This window comes from Mya arenaria, chromosome 10, assembly GCF_026914265.1.
Source record: "Mya arenaria isolate MELC-2E11 chromosome 10, ASM2691426v1".
Taxonomy (NCBI): Eukaryota; Metazoa; Mollusca; class Bivalvia; order Myida; family Myidae; genus Mya; species Mya arenaria.
The window spans coordinates 60,296,218-60,303,368 of NC_069131.1; the positions used below are offsets into that span (position 1 = coordinate 60,296,218).

The window sequence follows — 7,151 nt, forward strand, 5'->3', positions numbered from 1 at the left end:
CCTCTCACTTTATCCTCCCCTTCCTCCACCCTCTACCCTCTCACTTTATCCTCTCCTTCCTCCACCCTTCTTCCCCTCTTCTTCATTACTTCTCCTCATCTTTCTTCCATCCTTTATCCTCTCCATCTACACTTCCATGTTCTACCATTTTGGGTCATCTTCTTGTCTTCCCTCTCTCTCCCCTTTGTCCCCCTTTCTACCTTTCCTCTCTCGCTCTCTCCTTCCGCACTTCTTCTTTCTCCTTTCTCTGCTCCATCAACATGACGCGGTTTGGCAGTCAAACTAGCTGGCTCCAATTTCTCGAAACATCTTCAAGTCCTTTAAAACAGGATCAAGTTCAGCACGCTATTTTAATTTGGTATAAATTGTGTAATATTCTCTTGTTTAAGAGTTTTTGCGGCTTTTAAAGGAAATGCATTTGAAGATAAATAAGATAACCTATTTGCTGTTTTATAAGAAATATATTTTTGTTAGTAATATTGCTTGATGAAAAAAGATACTTAAGTGAGTTATGCTTAAGAATTTTCGAGAAATTGGGGCCTGGGCCAGTATTCAATATTGATCTTATCATTATCCTTAGATATACTTCAGGGATTTCATTCAGCCTATCGGTCAACTAAAAATAATGGCCAATCAAAACAATTAGTCTCTAATTTTAGATTAAAAATGTGACGTAGTCAGCGAAAATGAGTCATGTTGAGGTAATCACGTTACCGAGATAAAGCCAGATTAAAAAAAAAACTCGTTTTCTGAGCAATTATATTAACTTATGTTTCCATTTCCTTCATTGTTTTCGCCATTTTATAACAAATAGTGGTATCGCGAAATTTGTCCTCAATCAGTCAATTTTAAAGATATCAGCTTAAAACTTCAGGGCCCCGTTTTACTAACGGACTTACGTAAGCGTAACTCCAATATTTCCGTAAGTTTTTGCGTACGCACAATTTTTTAGCGTAACTGCGTTTTACTAAATAGTTCGTACGTACGTATGCACGTAAGTTTTTGCGTCAAACTACGTTAAAAAAAAGCATCCGTAAGTTTGTTATGAAAAGCGTAAATATGGCCGACGGATGAGATCCCCGACGTCGTCAACCCCGTAATTTTCGCGATAGAGTAGGTTTGTTAATAATTTGAACGATAGTGAGGTAAAACTAAAGTACAGATTATCCAGGCAGCCAATAATTGATTTGCACGACCTCATTGAAGACGACATTAAACCAAAAACCATGCGAATTCATGCCACTCCAGTGATGACAAAGGTAAAAAATGTTTATATTTGATGAGATAAAATCTGATGGTACAGTAAGCGTTTCAATAGCTCATTTCTATAGCTCGTTTCTATAGCATGAATTAAGTTCTTTCATGATAGCCTCCCTTTCTCAGATCTGACCTTCACCTTGGATGTGTCAACGCTTGAAACTGTTGTTTTACAAACTTTCACATAACTTGCTTTTCCAACTGATTTGAAAACAAAGGCATCGGAGGAGCACATCGTAGATATTAAATCATGGTTTAAACGTGTTTTGAAAGACTGTGGATTGTTTTTATCAACGTACTGTAATGTGAAATTTAAATTTTTATCCGAATATTCTCTCTATCCGGATGAAGGAAACGAGTGTCTGAGATTTAAAAAAAAAAGTTGTTTGTAAGGCCAAAAAAAAAAATAGGTTCGTTTCCGGTCTCCTTCCCAAAAAAAAGAGTGTAGGTAGGTAGGCATTTTTTTTTTTTTTGGGGGGGGGGGGAAGTGATCTAGAATAGAAGGCGGCTGACTTTTATTCAAAAATAACCATATTAACTGCGTATGAGACAATTTTAAAAGGTACTAAAGCATAAAATGTAAATACAAGTCCATTCATTTATTAAGAACTGTATAATGTGTATTAATTATAATGTATAGATATACATTTTCTAGAATATAAATGCATGTATTGTTGAACATGTTTGTCTGTATGACAGATGTCGAAAAAGAGTGCCTCAGATTTGTCAATTTTTCATATTTACCAATTTCACATTTGTGCTATAATGCTATTCTTATATTTGATAGAATATTAAAATTCTAAAACTCTCCTGAAAACTTTGGGAGAAGTGACTTCTCCCTTCAGTCAATTTAGGGAGAAGTGGGGAGACTTTAAGGAGAAGTGATACTTTCGTAACACCTGATACAAAAACTATGCCATAACACACACCTCAGTTTATATTCACATTCAAACTGATTGCTATAACTATATAAAATGTTCATAAAAAATGTATCATTTTTGGCTCAGCAAAAGTGTATGTGTCAATGTCACATAGTTTATCTCCAAATAGCATCTAAAAATGAAACAAAAACCAAGACAGCTAAGGATTTGAAACAATCAAAATGACTAATAAATGACCTGTCGATATAGTAGGGGGACGAATCTTATTTTGGTACGTTCGGGATAGGGTACGAATGTCACATTCAGCTATGCTGTTATTTACTTGTCTCTGGCTAAATAATATGCTGACATTTAAGAACCAAATGACATTTAAATCACTGTCCTTGATGAAAACTTTACCAATACATAATGGGAGGTTGAGAAATTAACTCGGAAAATTGTTCTGACAAAATGGCGATCTCGCCGATATTTTTGACATCGTAAACAGGAGAAAAATACTGTAAGTATTAAAACTCTACATAAAGCAAAAAAAATAATATGTTTTTGTGTTTACAAATCAATTTTTTATCATGAACATTTCACGAAAACCAATTAAATATTTGGTGATACGTCATGTTTTTGATTTTCTTAGCGCCACCTTGCCGATGTCCCGAGATGGCTATGACCGTCTGCTTCAAAAACATCAATGTTTAAAATGTCTGGCATTGTTTGTTCAATACATATAACAATTACTTTTTAACTTCATCAATGCTTGACACGATTTTTCATAATTATGTCGCCTTTTCTATCTCATTTTAATGAACGTATATCATATTATCAGGTTCTTCTCAATGTACATTCTGATTGGTTAACTTTCAATAGCTCCGCCTACCGGCGATGTTTTGGTAATTGGATGACACGGCCCAATTATCGGATTAGGGGATTACCCTATGGCTAATTGCGATGTTTTGACTAATGGGACAGTGGCCAAATACTCGCTGATTGACAGATTTACAATGTGTTAAAATTTCGGCGAGGTCAATGTCGCTTTGATGACACAAATGGGCGATTTATTTGTTTTATTTATCATCAAAGGCAGCTCTGTCAATGAAAAGGGCACAGCGGGGCGTTTGAAAAGGCAGCAGGGCGCCATAAAAGGGCAGCGGGGCGCCCCGCCACGCTAATTATGCTTAGCTGGAGCACTGTGACCAAAGATAAGAAAATTAACGGAAAGAAAGTACCGAAAAGTACTAAATATGCGCGCAGTTAACTTTTACACCAATAAAAAGTATAGGGTCGGCGCGGAAATAAGAGGGTCGGTCGGGCGACCGGAAACAGACCTATTTTTTTTTGGCCTAATAGTGTTTGTGCTTTATTTCTTTTGGGTGTCATTTAATCCCAATATGTGATATTGCATGACATTCATTTATTTGCAACTTATAATCTACAAACTGAAATGTGCTGTGTACTGGAAATATTGTAGTCTTGGCTCTTGCCGCAATGGCACATCTAGGTAAACATCATTTTACCGGTAATTGATACAAATAGAGTCACTCAGGTAGGGTTTTCGCTTATTGTTGCGCTTTTCTTCCAAAACTTTGTTGCAACACAATCGTTGTTGCCTTGATTACTTCCAAACTCTTCTGTAATCAACTTCATATTCTCCTTTCATTTCAAAATCTACCGTTTTATTTTAAAAATGCATACAATGATACATTAATACAAACATTTAATGCCGGGAAGGAAATGCAACGATGTCGGTGGAGCTTATTGCATGGGTGAAAGTTTTCCGTATTAATACGGAATTCCGTATTTTCGGTCTTCTCAGGGGTCATTTTTCTAAATCGTGTAAATCCGGGGAGTTTTTCGGGGGGGGGGGGGTCCCCAAACCCCATCATCAACATCGCGATCCACTCAAAATCGAAGATAAAACAAAGTTAAATTTTCTGGTTTCCCAATTTTGTTCTATAAATAGCGTTGCCATAAGTGGTAAAAATTTGTCGGCGATATCAGCCGAACGTTTTCGAAAATAGTCGTTTCTTTTCGTAAAAACGCATTGTCATTCCAATGTTCTACGAATAATCTCGGCAGTTTCCGCGCAAACAAAAACTTGGATGGCGGAAAAAGCCGGGTTTCGCCGAATATTTTCGGTCAGGATCCTTTACGACTTTTACGACATACCGCAAATTGGAGTCAAAAATAAACAATGAAATAAATCGAAATACTGCTGTCAAAATTGAACAATGAAGTTTGTACCACCAGGGTATAATACTAAAGAGCTTGAACAGCCTGCGGAAAACAAATGGAGGTGGCAATGGCTGTCAAAAGTGTGAAATTGTCCGATTGGTAACTTGATAAAAATACAAAACTCTATTCTTTAATTGTATTGTTTTTCATTTTTTAACTTTTATTGAATGAGTTACAGAGTTAAATGAATTCTTGATTAATGAGCAAGAATTGAAGTATTGAGGGATGTTTCTGTCAGGGGCCTTATGTACATGTATGTTGACAAAAGCTGCCAGAAATATTAAAATATACAACATAGATTAGATTGATTAAAAGACGGAAAGGCTTTGAAATGTGTTTTAAAATGCTTAATTCCTGGACCCACCAGGGGCCCTGCGCCCCCCTGCCCCCAGCTTAATTTTTCAGTATTTTGAAAATTTGCAACTTTCACCCATGTTATTGAATGTCTAACTGAAACAAACAATACTGTATGTCTAGTTACCGGTACTCACATATTACCTTCATTTTATATATGTATGTTTCAAAAAGAAGTGTTATATTATATTAAATTGTTTTGTTCTTTGTTGTACCGGAAGCTCCTCATAACACCGCAGTTGTTGGCGAAAGGGGAATTCTAAAGTGAGGGTGGACTTGTTTATGGCGTCTCCAGAAGCTCTGTATGTGTATGATACTATCTGTTTGGCAAGTAAGTAAAACTTCATGCTGATCATTTAATGATTTCAATAATTTATTTGGTGTTGCATGAAAATGAAATTTTAAAGATGTATCAAACTTTTTTTTAACATACATTTGAAATATATATAATTAAATCCAATATGTGATATTGGATCTTGAAAAATCATATACATTTTCCTACTAATTATGTTCTTTCTCATCAAGAAAAAATAGGCTCTAAGCATGGGCAGTGTAATTGTTAATCATAAATATTTCATAGAAAATAATAATTTAAGTTAATATAAATAGCCTGGATGGGTTCCACTTTGAAGTTGTGGATACTGTTTTGTGAGCAACAATGACAATGTTAATGTGCACATTCCATTGTCTATTTTCAGTAATGTATTCCACTTTATGACAGGCTTACTAAATAGATTTTATACATATAAAAGCAAAGCCAATTTAGACAATTAGGAACATTCTTATTCATGAAATGAATTAAATCACCTTTTTCAGTTAAAAGTTGACATACAGTCTTTCAATGAATTACATTAAAACTTGTGGAATAATCAAGCAGGCTATTTCTATGTTCAACAGGTTTTTTTTATAAACCATTCCTGTTCAATGTAACTTAATCATAATGGAAAGCAGGTTAGCAAGTCTGTTGAATATTATAATTTTACTGCTCACTTGAAAAATTTTACTGCTCACTTGAAATTTTGTACCAATAGTTTTAATTCTTATGTAATGTAGTGGAATTGTGTTATAAACATCCAAATAGTAAAATATCCTATAAAAATATACTTCTTTGACAAAAGTCTTCTCACTTGGAAGCATATTATAGAAAGCCATAAGGCATTTCATCTGTTATATGTTATTTTCCAATGATCAATTTTTCTATAATCAAACAAAATCATTTATTTTTAATCAGATTTTTGCAGATCACCCCAGAGAAGTTTGCTGCACAACATTATTGGAGCATTGATGGAGGGGTGCAGTTTGATGGACAGATTCAAGTTGCACCAGGAAATGCACCACCACACTTGTGGCTAGTTGACCCCAATGACCAGAGGGCAAGAGCAGCCCTCATTGCCAGATTTCAATATAAATACCCTGGATGTGTTAGTTAGTCATCCAAAACATTTATTGTTATTTAAACATTTATTGTTATTTTTGTCTTCACAAGTGTCAAAATGCTTACCATTCCATTTTTAATGAACTTTTGGTTATTCAAAACTGTTATATTTTCTTTTATAGTTATTATGAACAATTTCAACCGTTTAAATTGTAATGAATAGACATTTGAGGTTCTTTTTTTAAATATTGTTAACTTAAAAAATACTTTGATTTTGTAATCTGTTGAATGATGTTTCTCTTACGGTATTTATGTAATGTGATTTTTGTTCTGATTTCTTGCCCACTTGTGAATGTATTAATTTGATATGTTTATATACAGTAAAATACTTATTGACATAGGGTATATGTTTGGTTTATAAACTGTCTTGTTTCCCAAGTCAACATTACTGAGTGTTGATGTGGAAAATCACAAAAGTAGTTTTGGATTGAATCCAAGATCTCATAGTTTGTAGACAGGTCATGTTCCTCTGTATAATGGTAAACAACAAAAACTCATAATACTGTCAAGGGTAGTTGTTGCACTTAGTTTTTTTTTGCATTGTTGGTGGCACCATTTTTGCAGTATGTATTGAAGTAAAAGCAATCAAGAGGAATAAAATGTCATTCTAGGGATTTTATTAATTATTCAATACAAAATAGAAAGTGTGCATCTCAATATCTCAATAACATGAAGTGTTTGTGCTAATATTTGAATTCCATAGAGTTATCATTATTATCATTTCAACAAAGTGAAAAGACAGGTAAAACATATCTATCTGTGAAATAAGTGAAAACTTTGTGTGAATTTAAAATTGACATTTTACATCAAGTTTAACTTGAAAAACAACAACACAATAGTAGCAATCATTATCAGAAAGGGACTGTTAATAGATTATTTATTTTCAAATTGTTGAAATTGAATTATTTTACCAACTTTTATGAAGAAAGACCAAAAAGCAACTGCTATAATCATATGAACAACATTTTAATAGTAAATCTAAGCCTAAAATGATTTAA

At 34.0% G+C, this 7,151-nt stretch overlaps 1 long non-coding RNA gene across 1 annotated transcript; it reads left to right on the forward strand.

Annotated features, from left to right (window-relative positions):
- Positions 1-1,192: 1,192 nt before the first annotated feature.
- Positions 1,193-6,944, forward strand: LOC128206336 (uncharacterized). The gene is made up of 3 exons (XR_008256447.1): positions 1,193-1,259; positions 4,940-5,049; positions 5,960-6,944. It is a non-coding gene; the product is annotated as an uncharacterized LOC128206336 (long non-coding RNA).
- The last annotated feature ends 207 nt before the right edge of the window (positions 6,945-7,151 follow it).